Below are 19,517 nucleotides of genomic sequence, written 5' to 3'. Positions count from 1 at the left end.
AATATACCATAATTTGTTTATCCATTCATCCGTTGGTGGGTACCTTGGTTGTTTCCATCTTTTTGCTATTATAAACAGTGCTGCAATGAACATGGGTGTGCGTATATCTATTCGTGTGAAGGCTCTTATTTCTCTAGGATATATTCCAAGGAGTGGGATTGCTGGATTGTATGGTGGTTCTATTTATAGCTTTTTAAAGAAGCAGCAAATTGATTTCCAAAGTGGTTGTACCATTTTACATTCCCACCAGCAGTGTATAAGTGTTCTAGTCTCTCCACATCCTCTCCAACATTTATTATTTTGTGTTTTTTAAATTAATGACAGCCTTGTGGGAGTCAGATAGTATCTCATTATAGCTTTGATTAGTATTTCTCTAATGGCTAATGATCATGAGCATTTCTTCACGTATCTGTTAGCCACCTGAATGTCTTCTTTGGCTAAGTACCTGTTCATACCCTTTGCCCATTTTTTAATTGGGTTATTTGTCTTTTTGTTGTTAAGGTTTTGCAGTATCGAGTAGATTTTAGAGATCAGATGCTGATCAAATTTGTTGTAGCTAAAAACTTTTACCCAGTCTGTAGGTAGTCTTTTTACTTTTTTGGTGAAGTCTTTGGATGAGCATAATTGTTTGATTTTTCAGAGCTTCCAGTTATCTTGTTTCTCTTCTGGTATTTGTGCATTGTTAGTAATGTTTTGTATACTGTGTATGCCATGTATTAGGTCTCCTAGTGTTGTCCCTATTTTTCTTCCATGATCTTTATTGTTTTAGATTTTACATTTGGGTCTTTGATCCATTTGAGTTAGTTTTTGTGCATGGTGTGAGGTATGGGTCTCATTTCACTTTTTTGCAGGTGGTCATCCAGTTATGCCAGCACCATTTGTAAAAGCAACTGTCTTTTCCCCATTTTACTGACTTTGGGCTTTTGCCAGATATCAGCTACTCATATGTGGGTGGATTTATGTCTGGGTTCTCAATTCTGTTCCATTGGTCTCTGTATACATTGTTGTACCAGTTCCAGGCTGTTTTGACTCCTGTGGCAGCATAACATGTTGTAAAATCAGGTAGTGTGAGGCCTTCCACTTTGTTCTTCTATTTCAGTAACGCTTACTTATCCAGGGCCTCTTTCAGTACCATTGGTTCTTGATCATATGCTACCTCCTGAAATGGTTGAATGTCAACCAGTTCTTTCTGGTACAGTAACCCTGTGTATTCCTTTCATCTTCTTTTGATGTTTCCTGAGTCATTCAATATTTTACCCATAGAATCCTTCAATATTGCAACTTGAGGCTTGAATTTTTTTCTTTAGTTCTTTCAGCTTGAGAAATGTTGAGCATGTTCTTCCCTTTTGTTTTTCTAACTCCAGGTCTTTGCATATTTCATTATAATACTTTACTTCATATTCTCAAGCTGTCCTTCGAAATCTTTGTTCAGCTCTTTTATTTCATCATTTTTCCCATTTGCTTTAGATACTCTAAGTTCAAAAGCAAGTTTCATAGTCTCTTCTGACACCCACTTTAGTCTTTTCTTTTTTTCCTGTCTTTTTAATGTCCTTTTGCTTTCTTCGTATATGATGACCTTGATGTCATTCCACAACTCACTTGGTCTTTAGTCATTAGTGTTCGACGGTTCAAACCTACTCTTGAGATAGTCTATAAATTCAAATGGAATATATTCAAGGTTGTAATTTGGCTCCCCTGGACTTGTTCTAATATTCTTCAACTTCAACTTGCATATGAATAATTAATAGTAGTTCCATAGGCACCCCTGGCCTTGTTCTGACTGATGATATTAAGCTTTTCCATCATCTCATTCCACAGATGTAGTCGATTTGATTCCTGTTTATTCCATCTGGTGAGGTCACCATTTATATTGATGAAAAGGTATATTTGCAAAGAATAAATCATTAGTCTTGCAAAATTCTATTATGCGATCTCTGGGGTCATTTCTATCTCCAAGGCCATATTTTCCAACTACCTATCCTTCTTTTTTGTTTCCAGTTTTTGCATTCTAATCACCACAATTATCAATGCATCTTGATTCCATATTTGATCAATTTCAGACTGCAGTGCTTGGTTAAAAAAATCTTCAGTTTCGTCATCTTTGGCTTTAGTGGTTGTTGCATAATTACAAGTAATACACACCACTTAAACTGAACTCCTGCTTTATCGTTAGATCAACCTAGTGAGTTGTATACTACAAATTTCATTGCCTAGCACTGAACTACTCAACTAGTTTCATCAGTATAGTAGCCAGCTTTTCAGAATAATTTGATTGCTCATCTGTGTTTAATAAACAACTGTTTACACTGCAAGGCTGGCTTCAAAACTCTCATCTCAATATGTCTACCAATTCTAATCTATTATACCTCAAAATTTGCCTAATCCAAATCAGGTCCCTCATTTAAAGAACCGACTTAAAGCAGCCCCCAAAACCTTATAAACATTATGCCCTTGATCTCTCTCTTCTTAGATGCTAATAAGACTCTCTTAAGGAGTTTGCTATCCTTACTACAGTAAGCAATAAATATGGCTTAAACAACAGTTTTTTTGGCCCGTAAACACATGTACATAAACATTTCATCAAAAGAGTGAGAAGTTGATAATTTATCAGATAATAATAATGACACTAGAAATAATACCTATGGCAACTTGTCTCAAAAACTTGATTTTTTCTTAAATTACACAGAATTCTCTCTTCACTATCCATTAGCTTTATCATTTCTACAGTCCTCTGAAAATAGTTCCTAAGAATTTTCTAAAGTCATTCTATTAGTAGAAATTTAATATCTCCTACAATAGATTGGCTAATGATACCACTAACAAGGACAGTTAAAAATCTGAATTGTTGTATGCTGTGGTGATTAACAAGAAAGCTTTACTAGCCTTAACTGTGAATTTTCAGACTTCAAGATGATATATTTTTGTATGTGAGGATTTCATGCAGGTTGACATTGTAAAACATTAGCTATTAGCTATAGGGAGAAGTTGAATGTTCTATTCTTCTACAGGTTTTAATGGGAAAATAAAGACAAAGGTATATTAATTTCATATTTATGTCAAATGAGTACAATTTCATTCTCTTCTGGCTTCTACAAATATTAAATTCCAGTTGACAGTTGGGTTAAAGGGATCTCATTTTGTTTTCTAATTTTATAGTTGTCTTTCTCAACATGTTCTAGTTAATTTAGTTAAATAATTCATGCTTGGTTAAAAAACTAGTCGGTTAATAAATAGGGACAAGTTTGTTGATATCTGTAAAAACAGTCACTCATTTTTTCAAGATTAATTTGCAGTTGTCATTAGAGGAAAATAAATACATCTAAAAAAATTACTGAAATGAAGACTAAGGATTTATTTATTTAATTTATATTTGAAAAATATTTTAAGTGATTAACTAAAAAGATAACTATCATCATTGTATATTTATTTTTTTAGTTGATTTTAACATTAAAATCTGGCCCAAAGAATCATCACAACCTGTTTATCTGGAATCCATCACATAAGAATTAGTGGTTTTTTGTGGATTTTTTTAAAACTCTTTTTCCTAGAGGCCTTGTTCAAAACTCCATTTTTGTTCGATGGGAGAATATCAGTAAGCTTTTCATGTTTCACATTTCCAAACAAATTCCTATTAGCTGTTTATTTCTATAAAAGGAAAATTCCATAAAGAAGTAATGGAGTGACAGATGGCCATTAGAATTAAATGCATTTAAAAAACTTATATATGGCAAAAGATGCAATAATTAAATTTGCAAAGGAAATAGACAATCTAATCTCATGAACAATATTTTCTTGATTGATTGAAAATATTATCCCCATTGTAATATATACCCATCTACACCATTTTGCCAGATTCCAGAAAATGGTTCACAGAGCTATGTCAAGGAGAAAAATCTCTCTCTCTCTTTTTTTTTTTAGTTTTAATTTACAAGTCAGGTCCAAATGGTCAAGCAAATGTAAAAATAGTAATAATAAATCACACTTTAAAACATATTTTAGCTTTTTTTTTTTTTTACACTATTAAAGAAATAAAATGTTTCTTCCCATGACATAGAGCATGCAATGGGTACTTTAGACAGTTTCTTTCATTCTTCCCAAATCCCAAGATAATGATCCTCCACTAGACAGGGAAGGAGATGTCTCCTTTGTCTTTCTATCCTTCACATTACCTGGCATGTGTTAAGCCATAAATAAATCTTTCCTAAGAAATATTTCTTAATTATTACAGGATTTTGATACACTCCAGTTTCCTATATATTTCTAATGAAAATCACAATTTTTACCATACTTAAAGCTAACTAAACTGAGGTAATCATTAGCTGCGTATAGAAAAACAAAACTAGAATGGCAGCTGGGAGATGGGTTTTGTCTAGATTCTGTCACTATTAACTAGTAAACAGTAAGTACGTGACTTCAGCGCTCTAAGATTCACTTTTCTCACTTATAAAATAATAAGATTGGATAAGAGGTAATCTTTCTGCTAACACTTTCTGCAAGGAAAATTGGCTCTTAAAAACCCTAGTGGAAATTAGAGTGGTTTCACGGCACAACACTGTCAAAAATGATGGTTAGGTATTGGTGTTATTATTAATACCTCCAGTAATTTCAAATACTCTGTAAATTAAATAAGATTCTCAAGGCTCACACATTATCCTAACACTCTAGGTGGCTTAGTTTTTATGCGGGGCAGGGAGAGCCATGTTCAAAATAAAAACTCAAAATCTATGAAAAATGCCTTTTTTTTTTTGGAATTGCATGTATTCCCATAGATCCCTTTGTTAGCAGAATTTATAGACAAACAAGTCAAAAATCATAAAATCATTTCCTAAGCATTTGAGAACCCAATCAATCAAGAATTCTTATTTGCTTGACTCTAACTGCCTAACAGATTTCCTTTTCTTATTTGAACAATTATTTCGGTATTATAAAGGTGTAACCCAGGCTAAATCTACAAACTTCATGCGTATTTAGCAGTAGTTTGACCTCCTGTAAGGAGAAAATGGGGAAAAAAAAATAATCGATATACTTTTATGAGCTATGGTTTGATTTAATTCGGAGAAGTTCAGTTCTGACTCCAGAATACTGATAATCAATAAGCAAAATGTACGCTTGCTTCTAGAATTTTATTCCTAAGACTTTTCTAAATTGAATATTCTATGATAAAACATGTATGTTGTTGTTAGATGCTGTCGAGTCGGTTCCGACTCATAGCGACCCTATATAAAATGAAACACTGCCCGGTCCTGTATGTATGTATGTGTGTGTGTGTGTGTGTGTGTGTGTGGTGGTGTGTGTGTGTGTGTGTATGTGCATATGTATGTATATGTATCATGATAAATGGAGAAAAGATTGTAGTTGTCAAGGATTTTATTTTACTTCGGTCCAGAGTCAACACTCATGGAAGCAGCAGTCAAGAAATCAAGAGACATTGCATTGCACAAATCTGCTGCAAAAGACCTCTTTAAAGTGTTGAAAAGCAAAGATGTCACCTTGAAGACTAAGGTGTGCTTGACCCAAGCCATGGTGTTTTCAATCACATTTTATGTGTGCAAAAACTAGACAATGAATAAGGAAGACCAAAGAAGAATTGATGCTTTTGAATTGTGCTGTTGGCAAAGAATACTAAATATACCAGGGACTGCCAAAAGTAAGGGGTCAGCAGAAGAGAGGAAGACCCTTAACAAGGTGGATTGACACAGTAGCTTCACTAGTGAACTCAAACATAACAAAGATTGTAACGATGGCACAGGACCGGGCAGTATTTCGCTCTGTTGTGCATAGGGTCAGTATGAGTCGGAACCAACTTGACAGCATCGAACAATGACAGTGAGAATTTTGTGAATCCACACATTTACTTATTCAAAAGATATTCAATATCCATTATGATATGGTCACTGATATAGCTAAAATAAAAAATATATTTTATCTGAAGTAAAATTACTTAATAATTTATTGCTAAGAAGATATAATATGCAGAGATGATAGTAAACATTTGGTTACCAAGTGGATTGGAGTGCAGCAGGAGTGCAAAAGACATGCTAAGCTGATTTTACACTAAAACAAACAAGTAAAAAGAGATTCTTTTGGATGAAAAACTATTACTACGATCTGAGATACTGACCTGTGATTGTAAATAAAAGAACATAAAAAGAAAATCCAATTCTAGGTAACCTGAAATTCACAAGACTGTCTTTGTAGGGGGAAAAAAAAAAAACCTGTTGTGACCTGCATTTTATAGAAGTCTGTCAAGAATCAGCAGGACTGAGAAAAGCCCTAGGACTGGGCTATAAGAGCTTCTGAGCTAGTAGTCGTAAGTGATTACCAAAGGGTTCGAACTACAGGTGACCTGCTTTGGGAAGATAGGACAATAAAGGGACTGAGACTCTAAGAATCCTGGAAAGCCCTACTGAGCCACAGAAATGGTGATGTGAAGGCTTTGACTATGTGATCCAGTTGTTTCTGTGGTTTTGTCCCTCCCCCCTGCCATGATGCACAACAGCTTGCATTCTTGACCTCCACACATGAAGGTTAATATAGACAAACTGCACTCAGAATTCATCAAGACAAAATTGATTACTACCAGGAAACCTAAAGGTTGGATGGTACTCTTCTCATTCATTTGTACCAGGCATACCCTTTTAAATTAAAATATCCGAGGGAAGGTTTTGGCAAGCACTGAAGATTGCTTTCTTCTTCGGCTGCTTGGAGCTCATGGTGGTTCATTCATGTTGGGACTCTGTTTCAGTGTGGTCCAGATCACCAGTCCAATCTAAAATCAAGAGCCCTACTTTAAGTCGAAATAAAATTACTTGTTTCAATCCTACTATAAGATGATCATTCAGTTTTCCTGTCTTTCCTAACTACAATATGTTCACATATTTCCACATTTAAAAAAATTATATATTTTTATGTTAAAGATAGATTTGCACATAGGCTCAGGTTGATTAAGTGAAAGTATCTTAGGAGCCTAAATTTAATGTCCACTAATATTATTGAAAGGAGCCCTGGTGGCACAGTGGTTAAGCACTTGGGTGCTAACTGAAAGGTCAGAGGTTTGAACCTACTAGCCAGTCCACGGGAGCAAGATACGGCAGTTCACTTCCATAAAGATTATAGTCTTCGAAACCCTATGGGGATGCTCTTACACTGTCCTATAGGGTGACTGTGAGTCAGAATCGACTTGATGAGAGTAGTTTAATATTATTGAAAGGAACCCTGGTGGCACAATATTTAAGTGCTCAGCTGCTAACTGATAGGTTTTTGGTTTAAACCCACCAGTGGCTCCATGGGAGAAAAGACTTGGTGATCTGTTCCCATAAAGATTTCAGCCTAGAAAACCCTATGGGGAAATTCTACTCTATCACATATGGTTGTGTTATGGATTGAATTCTATCCCCCAAAAATGTTTCTCAACTTGGCTAGGCCACAATTCCCAGTATTGTGTGGCAGTCCTTCATTTTGTGATCTATAAATCTTAACTTCTAGCATGTTAATAAGGCAGAATTAGAGGCAGTTATGTTAATGAGGCAGGACTCAAGCTACATGATTAGGTTATATCTTGAGTCAATCCCTTTTGAGATATAAAAGGGAGAAGCAAGCAGAGAGGAAAGGGACCTCGTTACCACCCAGCAAGAAGAACTAGGAGTACAGCATGTCATTTGGACTTGGGGTCCCTGTGCTGAGAAGCTCCTAGACCCAGGTGAAAATTGGTGACAAGGATCTTCTCCCAGGCTGACACAGACAGAAAACCTTAAATTTGGACTTCTAGCCTCCTGAATTGTGAGAGAATAAAATTCTGTTTGTTAAACCCATCCACTGTGGTATTTCTGTTAGAGCAGCATTAGCTAACTAAGACAGGTCGCCATGAGTTGAAATCGATTCGATGACACATACCAACAACAACAACATTAGCAAAATATGAACATTTTGGTGATACCATTCGGTTTGCTTTCAAAATTTTTTTTTTATTTTTGTTTTTTTGAGAATATTCAAAGACAGATAAGCAATGTGAAAATGAAGACATGATTAGTTTGAGGTGTTTCCCAGGTTATTTTTAATTTGTTGTTGTTGTTGTCATGATTGTACATGCTCATAAACAGTTGCTAAAAGTTTTCAACCTGGAAGGAATTTACTTTTAATTTAGCACACTATTTTCTTTTCACCACCGATCAGTCTTCTGTCATGCTATCTGGAAATGTTGAACGTTTGTCCCACCTTCTCCTGTGTTGAATAGGGACTGACGCTGCAATGTCAGGGAAAAAAAAAAAAAACAGTTGCCACTGAGTCGATTCCAACTCATAGTGACCCTATAGGACAGAGTAGAACTGCCTATAGGGTTTCCAAGGAGTAGTTGGTAGATTTGAACTGACAACTTTTAGGTTAGCAGCTGTGGCATGCCGTAGCTCTTAACCACTGTTCCACCAGAGCTCTGAAATGTCAGGTAAGGAGTTGAAAAAGAAAGCTTTGAATATCATCAGGAACAGCTGCTCAGGGATTGAAAAAAAAAAAAGGAACACTCATGACAACTAAAATGAATCAAGAAATCTATTTTAAAAAATAGACCAGCAAGCTCACCACATATATAACATTAGATTAACTTTAATTTTATTGGCTTCTTGTTTAATATTGAGTTGCATCTGTGTTTGGGGAGTAAAAGATGGCAGATGTACTGAAAAGGCTGCTAAAGTGAAAGTAAAGGGAGTGCATCTTATTCCCCAGAAAAATATACAGGCGAGTAAGGCAATCAATATCCACCTGCCAAGGAGTTTTAGATTCAGCCCTTCCACAAAGTTTCATGTTCACTACCTCCCATTGCACAGTCTGTATGAGAGCTGCCTATTGGCATGTCTTCAGGAAAGTTTTTATTTATAATCAGAAAAGGCTTACATTTTTTGTAAAAGACCATAGTGTATTTCTCAACCTAAATCACAATGGATACGCTTATCTACTGCTGAAGTTGGGTGATTCCAGGGATTACTATGGTTGGTAGAGATCCTGATCCAACAGACTGCGTATCTTATCTACTTCAGATAAATATAACTGAAATTACTATTATAGAGTAGGATTTTGCTCCAAAGCAGAAATTCAATACCAAAGGACCCAAAGTGTCAAAGATAGATAGTAGATGAAGAAAGAAGAGAAAGTTAACACCAAGCTCAATTCCCATTAATCAATATATCATTAGTTACTCTTAATAGAGCTGTCTCCATGCTAGAACTATCTTTCATGAAAAGGCATCTCTTTTCTGAAACTTCAATATATCTCTCGAAATGTCCTCATAAAGTACACGAGGCACATGTATTTTTCTTTGACTGTGACTAAAGGAAAACAAAGGGTCGTCGTTTTCATGTGGCACTGGGATGCTTCCTGTGAAACTAAGGTAGCAGGTTAACTAAGCCTGATAGGATCTGTCCTAATGTCCTCTGAAAATATTCATGAATCCAAATAAATAAAAACTGAGAAATACCTGGAAATAAATATGAGACCAGGTGATTTGCTTAAGTCCAGAGTGGGGGTAGCACGACAGTACACACTAAATGCACCAACAATGGAGATAAATTTAAAATTGCATTCTAACGCACTCTGCCTGGTCTGAACTGTACTGAAGAAACATGATCCCATACCCTGCTAAAGCCAAAAACCAAACCAGTTGCTGTTGAGTTGATTTTGATTCATGGCGACCACATGTGTGCAGAGTAGAACTGTACTCCATAGAGTTTTCAAGGCTGTGACCTTACAGAAACAAAATGCCAGGGCTTTATTCTGAAGTACCTCTGAGTGGGCTTCAACCGCCAAACCTTCAGTTAATACTCAAGTGTTGAATTATGTTTGTGTCATTCAGAGAACCTCATGTACCCTGCTAAAGGAGAAAAATACGAATCCTATAGTCAACTTTTAGGTCTTTAATGCAAGATCACCACTGACCAATGAAAAAGGTAGCTATCCCTCCAATACATGCAGTTTGTCTCCTGAACCAGCCAGACTCACAGCCTTTCCTCCTTTCCCTTGTTCCCATTAACCCTTCTCATCCTACAACTATTTAGAAACTACAATAGAATTTGGAGATTGCAAGAGCATAGGAGTTCAGCATTCTTAATTCATGAATCAAAATTACCTGGTCAGTACTCTGTTGCTTATTTAGACCAGGGCGACTCAACTATCTTTTGTGAAGGACCAGTTCATTCCTTTCTCTCTCTTTTTTTTTTAATCTGCTGCAGACTGAAACTTTTAAAATATACAATAAAAACCAATCACTTGAAAAATGAAATTAAAAACTCGTCATATAAAATATAGGTTTTTTATACTGTTAGATTCAACAGACATAAAATTACTATCAGATTGTGATGAAAGTTTCAAGATTTACTCTCAATTTCTTTACTTATCTCTTTGTGAACTTGTAGCAAACACTTCATGGACTAGCCCCAGTCTGTGAACCACATTTTAAGTAGCACTGAGTTAGATAACTCACCATAAGAATGCAAGAAGAGTCCTATCAGTCTAGCTATTTAAACAAAATGATTGCTTGCTAGACCCTTGAAGCTGAATTTAGTATATCTTTCTTTCCTTCAACTTTAGATCTGAGAGTCTAAAGGTGCTAGCACCCAAATGGAAAAGAGTGAAGGGCACTCCATGCAGCCAGTCTGTTGACATGCACTGAGATTGAGTAGATTTCTTGTGGAACCTATAAGAAACACTAGAACAACAAGAAAACAGTACATTACTTGAGTTTGTGAGAAAGTTCATATTTCTGCTAATAACTGACAAGAAATATAATGTCAGAAATCAACAAGAGAAATAACACAAGCGATTTTTGAGTCAAGAGCAAAGGGACGCAAAGAAAGAGCACGATGAGATGAAAGTATAAATTCAAAAGCGTTTGACTTAATAGAAAAACAATACAGTCTTCAGTAGATTTATAATCCATTACAGTCAGTAAAAATAAAAGACATTGAAAAAATTATATCAGTTGTGTTGAGGACAAACATGAATGTTATTCTAGAAGCAAAAGCAAAGAGATGGAAATGAGGGAAGATGAAAGACAACAACAAGAAATACAGATTCAGTCAAAGAATTTAAGGTTTTCCTGAGGTAACAATAAAAAAAACAGCTGTTTATAGATCCAAAGGACTCACAAAGTTTCAGGAAACTTTCAGAGTAGATAGTCAATAAGTATTGGATTAATGGGTGAATGACTGGCAACAGAAAGACGATTCTATCAGTGATTTAGTTTAATTAAGTTCAAGCAGTTATTTAGCCACTCTCTAGAAAATCTGTGTTTTGAATTAAAATAAAAGCAAAGAAAATAAGTTGTATTTCAGTAATGTATTTAATGCATGCCCCGTTTTTCTTACTACACTTCGGGAATGAGAGAAGAAAAAGGGGGGATATATTAAGGAAAATAAATATGCAAACACACCTTGGCTCAACAAGAAAGACCTTTACCTGACATCACAGTACAAAATGTTCATTGAGCTGCCCCATCATGGTTTACTTAAATTTTTTCTTGTCTCCAATATATGGGTCACTGCAAGAAAACTCCAAAATTTCTTCAAGGAGTAGCCTAAAGGAGCAATGTGGGCATTCTTAGACTATCTTGTGGGAAACCACTTGCCTTGGAGTCGACTTTAATTCATGGTGACCTTATGTGTGTCAGAGTAGAACTGTGCTCCATAGGGTTTGCAATGGCTGATTTTTCTGAAGTAGGTTGGCAAGCCATTTTTTTCTGAGGAGTCTCTGGTGGACTCAAACCTCCGACATTTGGTTTAGCAGATGAGCATGTTAACTGTTTGCACCACCGAGGGACTCCATAGGTTGTGGAGAGAGTGTCAATGGGGACCTTTTGTGGGTGCATTCTTACCTCCCCAAGAACTGCCTTTTGACACTGCCACTGAAAGAGTGACAGATGTGTTCTATCACATCTCCATTTGTCTGTATGGGCCACTCTTCCTATCATTTCCACACTTGGGCCCTATCATCTCCCTAACTTTTACATAGTTCTTATTTATTACTACAGATTATTTCCACACTATCCCACTGAATTATACTTTAAAACATGCATGTTTCTGATGGTTCTCACTCACTAAAGAACATTCCTCCAGGTATTTCTTTTCACAAAAAAATACATATTACAAGGAAAAGGTAAAAAAAAAAAAACTTACTGATTTTTAGTCAATTCTAACTCAAAGTGACCCTATAGGACAAAGTAGAATTGCCCCATAGAGTTTCCAAGTAGCGGCTGGTGGATTCGAACTGCCAACTTTTTATTTACCAGTCAAGCTCTTAACCACTGCGCCATGCCACCAGGGCTCTAAAACAAATAACAACAAAAAGGCATGCTTATAGGAAACCATTACATGGGTTTTTTAGGATGTGTGTACATGTGCATGTATGTGTGTTGGGCAGTGTATAGGTGCTGTTGAATTGTCCACAGAATGTGGTACTGCTTCTCTAGGACCACTAGCAAGCATTCATCAGAAAATCCAAATAGAGGTGTAAGTCTGCAGCCTGATATTCGTTTTTCTTGCATGAAGATAACTGACTCATTTTTTTTTTTTCCCACAGTATTGTTCCTGAGCCCCATACCCTTGATATAGGTGTATGTTTGAAAAAAGAGAGGATAGTGGTGAGTGTAGATGGAAGAAGAAAATTTATTAGAAGAAACCGTGATCCAAGAAGTAAAGTCAGGGCATGATCTAGAAAAGTAGTCCAATCTGACTGTACTTTGAGATTGAATTTAGATCACTGGGACCCAAAACACACGCACACACACAAACTGTATTTTGGCACTACGTTACACACAGCCTTGAATGTCAGATCAAGGGGTCTGACAAGGAGCCAACAAATGTTCCTAAATAAGAGACAAGACATGTAACATATATGTGGAGCTGACTGGACCAAGATGAATCAAACCAAAGCAATTTCTAGAAATGCATTGTCCTTTCCATGAGACAACTAGTGTTAAAAAAGAAAATAAAGAAGGAAGGGAGGGAGGGAGGCAGGGAGGCAGGGAGGCAGGAAGGAAAGAAGGAAGGAAAGATAAAAAGTTTGTTTTTTGAAAGTGAGAATAAGTAATACAGTGAGATTTCGTAAAAAGGAAAAATCTAAGAGCTGTTCGTGTAACAGTTGCGGAAGAGAAAAAAAAAAGATTCCCAAATACTTTGAGCAGGAGACCAAGTATCAGCAGTATCCAATATAGTCCTTTGATAAATGGCTTAAAATGAGATCTTCAAGGAAAAGTCCAAATTAGTTTAGCCACTGAGTTCCAAAATGCTAAATATGGCTAAAGGGCAAAGCTAAAATATTTGGTATAAATGGAATTTCAAAAGTCTAAATGAGAAATAATAGAAGCTAGATCAAACCACTACTTTACAGAAACACGGGAATAATAAAGAAATAGATAGATAAATAAATAAATAAAACAAATGAAAATGGCAAGTTTAGCAGTAGCAAAAAAAGATAAAAATAAGCCAAGAGGGATTGAGGCAAACTGAAAGATTTGCTCACCTGACAAAGGATGCTCAGGGAAGATAGAAATGTATAAAATACATGAAAACCAAGCCTTTTTATATTGGTCATTTAATTGCAGTTAATTGAATTATATTAAAATAAAAGCAAGAGAAATGGCAGATGCAAAGTACGGAAAGTTTATTAGTCGCTACAGCAAAAGAAGTTAATACCATCAGAAAAAATTACTTAAACAAGATATTTTGGAACTATTTGATAAAATTAGACCATGTGAAGTACAAATGGAAAAGGCACTTATGCTTTGAGTCAACTTTGGCTCTTTAGAGACCTTTCAAAGGTCCCCCTAACCATAAGATCCACTCACTGAACTTAACTATATTGTGTAAGGAATCATTTTCTCCTAAAGGGTGAGTTACACCCAAATAGGCATCTTATACACTGCCTTAAAAAGAGGGGAGAATTTGATACATGGAGATGACAGCATCGGATTTCGAAGTGATGAACTAGGTAAATAACAGGAAGTCCCTTAAGGGTTAGCTGAAGAGGAGAAAAACGTGTCTATGTACACCACCACTCCAACTATTTCATAGCGAAGTCAATTTTATTTTGTCATTTTCACTGCCAACCTGTAAGCATGTTCAATACACAATAGGGCTCAGTCAATTAATTTATCAAAATGATTTGTAACAAAACGTTTGGCTAATAAAATTGAATAAGACCATTTGTTTGTGATCCAGCTAACCGTTTCATGATCTTCCTTAAACTATTAATCTAAATTACAGTGCTTAATTAATGTATCTAATTATCAATTAATTTAATTAAAAAAAAACCCACTCAAAGGCACTGTTTTTTTTTAATTATCAATTAATTTAATTAATACAATTAATATAATTAAGGTTCTCTCACTGAACAAAGAAAACCACTGAAAGATTATACTGAGAAAAAACATGAAAATAAAATAGTCGTGTCCTTAATCTGAAAAAAGAAATAAATATAGGCAGGTTTATACAAAATTTAGAAAAGATGAAAGAGAACAAACATTAAAATGTCAGGTATTTCTTTTTTTTTTTTATTCTGGATACCTGAAAGAAGATAATAAGATAAATGAAGACAGTAAGGGGAAGGCATTAAAGATCACGAATTCGAAGTAAGAAGAGGTTTTAAAGGATTTTTTTTAAAAGGATAATCATATTTGAATAGCTGTCTTTTAGTTACCACCTGTCCTCAGCTCTGACTTCTAACTCACACACTGTAAGAAAATTAAATGATTCCATGACTAATAATGATAGAAATAATTCAGAGTTATATGCACGTATAACAAATAATTTTTAAAAGTAGTTATTGTTGTCTGTAGTCCATAGCTTTTATGGGAATATAGGAAGATACAGCTGAATTTATAGAAAAGCAGAAGAAAATACTATCAGAGACAGTGCACAAGAGGAGACAAATAAAGAACAAGAAAGATGTACATTTATATAGATAGAGGCTAAAGAGATAAAAAAAAAAGAGAGAGAGATAGATGAGAAAAATAAACACAGTTTCAAAGTAATAGATCTCAAGAGAAGCAAGTAAAAAACTTAAAACTTACAGGCATAAGGCCTAGAAGAAAGTTTGTAAATCAAAAAGTCAAACCAAAAGTATACAATAGATATGAAGAAAAATAAGGGTGGGTGGATGGCAAAACCAATATCATATACTCACTCTTCCATAGATTACTGGTATTGAAGTATGAGATTGTAAATCCTTAGAGAAAAAATCATATATTTTATGTTCTTAATAAGCAGTTTGCATATTGCCCTATAGAAGAAATATTTATAAAAAAGCTAACATATAACCAAGTAAAATTTTATAATAGGCAAAGTAAAATTGAAATTACTCGAGGAAATAATGACTCTTCATGACTTAAATTTTGTAAACTCCTTCAACTAAAGATGAGATTAACCTAGTACTTGAAATTAGAGATTACCCACGCTATAACAAAAGCAGCAGTAAACTGAGCAGGATACAGAACAACTAATGTTAATCGAATTCATACAATGAGACAAATGTCTAAATCCCAGAAATTTTTATAAGTATCTTTCTAAACTTGAATATTTTGATTTATGTCTCTACAGGGTCACTGAATCTAATATTTTCATCACAAATTTTGGCTTGCATCTGCATTAGAAAGAAGTGTTTCTAGTGAAGTGACTTTGGGTTTTCTTCCTGAATAACGATTGATAAAATCCATAAGATGGTGATTCAGTCCAGGGTCTAGGGCACAACACTCAAATCAGTTGATAAAGAAAGTAACAAGAGTTCAAGTGTAGACTAAAAAAAAATAATAATGAAATAAGGATTAAAGGATAAAGAAGAGAAAGAAGAAAAAGCTGGGAGCCAGAGGACAGATCCCAAAGGTACAGCAGTAAATAGATAACCAGTACAGACGCCAGCACCTGGTTACTTTAATCACCTGGAAGTTTCTTGCACTCCTTGCAGCTAATCCCCAGTGATCATTTGTTGTTGTTGTTGTTGTTTGCCCATCAAGTTGATTCTGACTCATAGCAAGCAACTCCTTGTGACAGAATAGAATTGCCCCATAGGGTTTTCTAGGCTGTAATCTTTACAGGAGCAGATAGCCAGGTCTTGCTCCCATGGATCTGCTTGGTGAGCTCAAACTGACAACCTTTCAATTAGCACCCATGCATTTAAATATTGCACCACCAGAGCTCCTAGTGATCATTTACCCACTAGCAATTCAGCCAGCCTGCTTCCCCAGTCATCTTTAATATTTAATGGAATATAGATGTCTTTAGTAATATATCTTCTATGAGACAACAAACCATAAGCAGTCCTACATTCTTGACTTCTAAGTAAACCTAAAAAGGAGCCCTGGTGGTACAGTGGATAAAGCAGTCAGCTACCAATAGGAAAGTTGGTGGTTTCAACCCACCAGCCACTCTACAGGAGAAAGGTGTGGCAGTCTGCTTCTGTAAAAATTTACAGCTTTCGAAATCCTATAGGGCACTTCTACTCTGTCCTATAGAGTCACTATGAGTTAGAATTGACTTGAGGGCAATGGGTTTTTCTTTTTTTTAATACAGCCATCACACCACAACCCAGTACGGGCCAAACCTGATCCTCTCAAGTCTGAGATATCACTGAGATCATCTATGAGTCAACTCTACCTTCCAAGGATGCATTCTAATGGAATTCAAGCACTTGAGAGAGTATGCTACAACTCAACTGAAAACTCAAATCTTTAAAGATACTCATAAAAAAAAAAAAAAAAATGGCAATTGTAGAATGATTTCTTTGTTAAAATCCCACTTGGAGAGTGTCATGAATTGAACTATATTCCCCCAAAATTTGTGTCAACTTGGCTAGGCCATGATTCCCAGTATTATGTGGTTGTCTTCCATTTTGTGATCTGATGTAATTAAGTCTTGTAAATTCTGGCCTCTATGCCTGTGGCTGTGGTCTCATTTAGGAGTGAGTTGTCTGTTATGTTAATGATGCATGATTGGATTGTCTTAATGAGGATTAGGATAGGATGTACCACCCTTCCCTGAGTCATAAATTTTATCTTACAAGAGATAAAAGGAGAGAGAAGCAAGCAGAGAGAAGGGATCTCCTACCACCAAGAAAGAAGAGCCAGGAGCAGAGCAAGTCCTTTGGACTTGGAGTCCCTGCACTGAGAAACTCCTAGACCAGAGGAAGCTTGATGACAAAGATCTGCCCCAAGAGCCAACGGAGAGAGAAAGGCTTCCCCTAGAGTTGGCACCCTGAATTCTGACTTCTAGACTCCTAAACTGTTAGAGAATAAATTTCTGCTAAAGCCATCCATTTGTGGTATTTCTATTATAGCAGCACTAGATAACTACGACAGATCGAATTCTTAATTGACTTTTTTTAATTGACTATCTCAAAAGCTCCAGCTCTTCCCATCTGTTGCATTTTAAAGCACCTCTACAGTTAACATCTTCACTCATCACCAGGCCAGCCTGGCTTTCTAAGCTACTGTTCAGATAATTTTATTTAATGATATTCAAAAATTAGGGCATTTTATGCATAATGAAAAACTTCTGATCCTTAGTATTTCTTATCCACAAGCTACAAGCAATTTATTTTTTCTATGGAAGTTATATTTAAGCCATACTTACTAAGAAAGCTTTCTTTGCAATCACACAGGATTGGGAACTGGTTTCTATTCACCAGGGGTGTCTTTTGGAATATTTTCTGCTCTAAATAATATTGGGAAATGTGCTTTGGGACTCTAGTGAGCTAACAGGAAATAGAGAAGTGGATTCAATACAAGAATTCCCTTTCTGTATTTTTAGTACTTGGTTCAGTGCCTAGAACATAGAAAGCTCTCAGTTTAATATTCTAAATGAATTAATAGTTTATATTTTCCACCAAAATTAGATTCCTCCTATAATTCTTTTTTTTTTTTTTTTTCTTCCTTCTGAAGATTATTCTGTTGATTTGCTAGTGTCAGGGCCTATGCTAGAAACTGTTAATATAGTGAAACCTGTGAGAGCCAGAGCTCTGAAGGGGACTGCCTTGTTTTTCGGGTCTTGCAAGTTTTCCACCTTTGACAGGATGCAGTCATACCACTTTTCTATTACTCCCTATTAGTGGAAAATATTTGCGTTTTCCTTCTATGACAGGTTTCTGCCTTACATAGGTTCTAGCTTTGGCAGGCTTTACTGTACATCTATGAGCAAAAACTTCCAAATCCTATCTCCAACCTTCAGCCCTTGCTTAATCTCCAGTATAACAAACAACCCACATGACATCTCCATTTGAATGACTAAAAGGGTCCTCAGATTTAACAAGTCCAGAAGCAAATTCCTAACCACCTCCCCCAACGTGGCCCTCCCAAGTCTTCACATCTCAGTTAATTGCAATTCCATCTTTATGGTTCCTCAGGTGAGGTTGAAATCTTGGAGTCAACTTTAATTCATTTCTTTCACACCTCATAGCTATTCTATCCAAAATTCTTTTGATTTTATCTTCAGACTATATCTAGAACTTTCTTTCAAACCCAGTGCTTCAAATCCCATTCATTTCTCTACCGTCTCTTACCTGTATGATCACCACAGCATTCCAACTGATCTTCCTCTTTCTGCTCTTCCTTGAGCCCCTCACTCTTTCAGTGTATTCTCAACCCAGCAGCTAGAGTGATGCCAAGCAGATCATGTCACTCTGAAGCTTTCCAAGTCACTAGTAGCCTGTGCAAACCTGCATGATCTGATACCTATGACTTCTCTAACCTTATCTCCTACTTCCTCTTCCATGGCTTATTCAACCCCAGCTACATAGGATGAGGAGCTCTGGTGGCACAGTGGTTAAGAGCTTGGCTTCTAACCAAAACTGGGCAGTTTGAATCCACCAACCACTCCTTAGAAATCCTATGGGGCAGTTCTACTCTGTCCTATAAGGCCACGAAGGTCAGAATTGACTCAATGGCAACAAGTTTACATAGGATGTTGATTAAAAAAAAATAAGCCACCTTCTGGTCTTTCAACTTGCTCTATATCTACTTGGGATACTCTTCCCCCAGATAGCTTTTTGGTTCACTCCCTCACCTATTGAAGCATTTATTCGTATGTAAGCTTCCCAGTGGAACCCTCCCTTACCAACTCCCTTAAAGTTACAGCACATTCATTACTACACAGCAAGCCTCATCCCTCTTCCCTACTTTATTTTTCTCCATATCACATATGGCCATCCAAAAGAGCACTTACCATTGTCTAAAATAAAATTTTGATCATTTATTTTCTCAATTGCCTGTTTCTCCCCCACCAGAATATAAGCTACATGAAGTCAGAGATATGCATGTGTGGTTTTTTGATTGTTTGTTTTTTACTCTTATATCCTTAATGACTAGAACAATGGCTAGCATAATATGTTGCCCTTAGTTGTCATCAAGTCGATTTTGACTCATAGTGACCCCATGTGATAGAACAGAACTGCCCCATAGGATTTTCTAGGCTGTAATTTTTATTAGGGAAACCCTGGTGGCTTAGTGGTTAAGTGCTACAGCTTCTAACCCAAAGGTCCGCCATTCG

The sequence above is a fragment of the Loxodonta africana genome, chromosome 2 (assembly GCF_030014295.1).
Source record: "Loxodonta africana isolate mLoxAfr1 chromosome 2, mLoxAfr1.hap2, whole genome shotgun sequence".
Lineage (NCBI taxonomy): Eukaryota > Metazoa > Chordata > Mammalia > Proboscidea > Elephantidae > Loxodonta > Loxodonta africana.
This window is presented reverse-complemented; position numbering follows the sequence as displayed.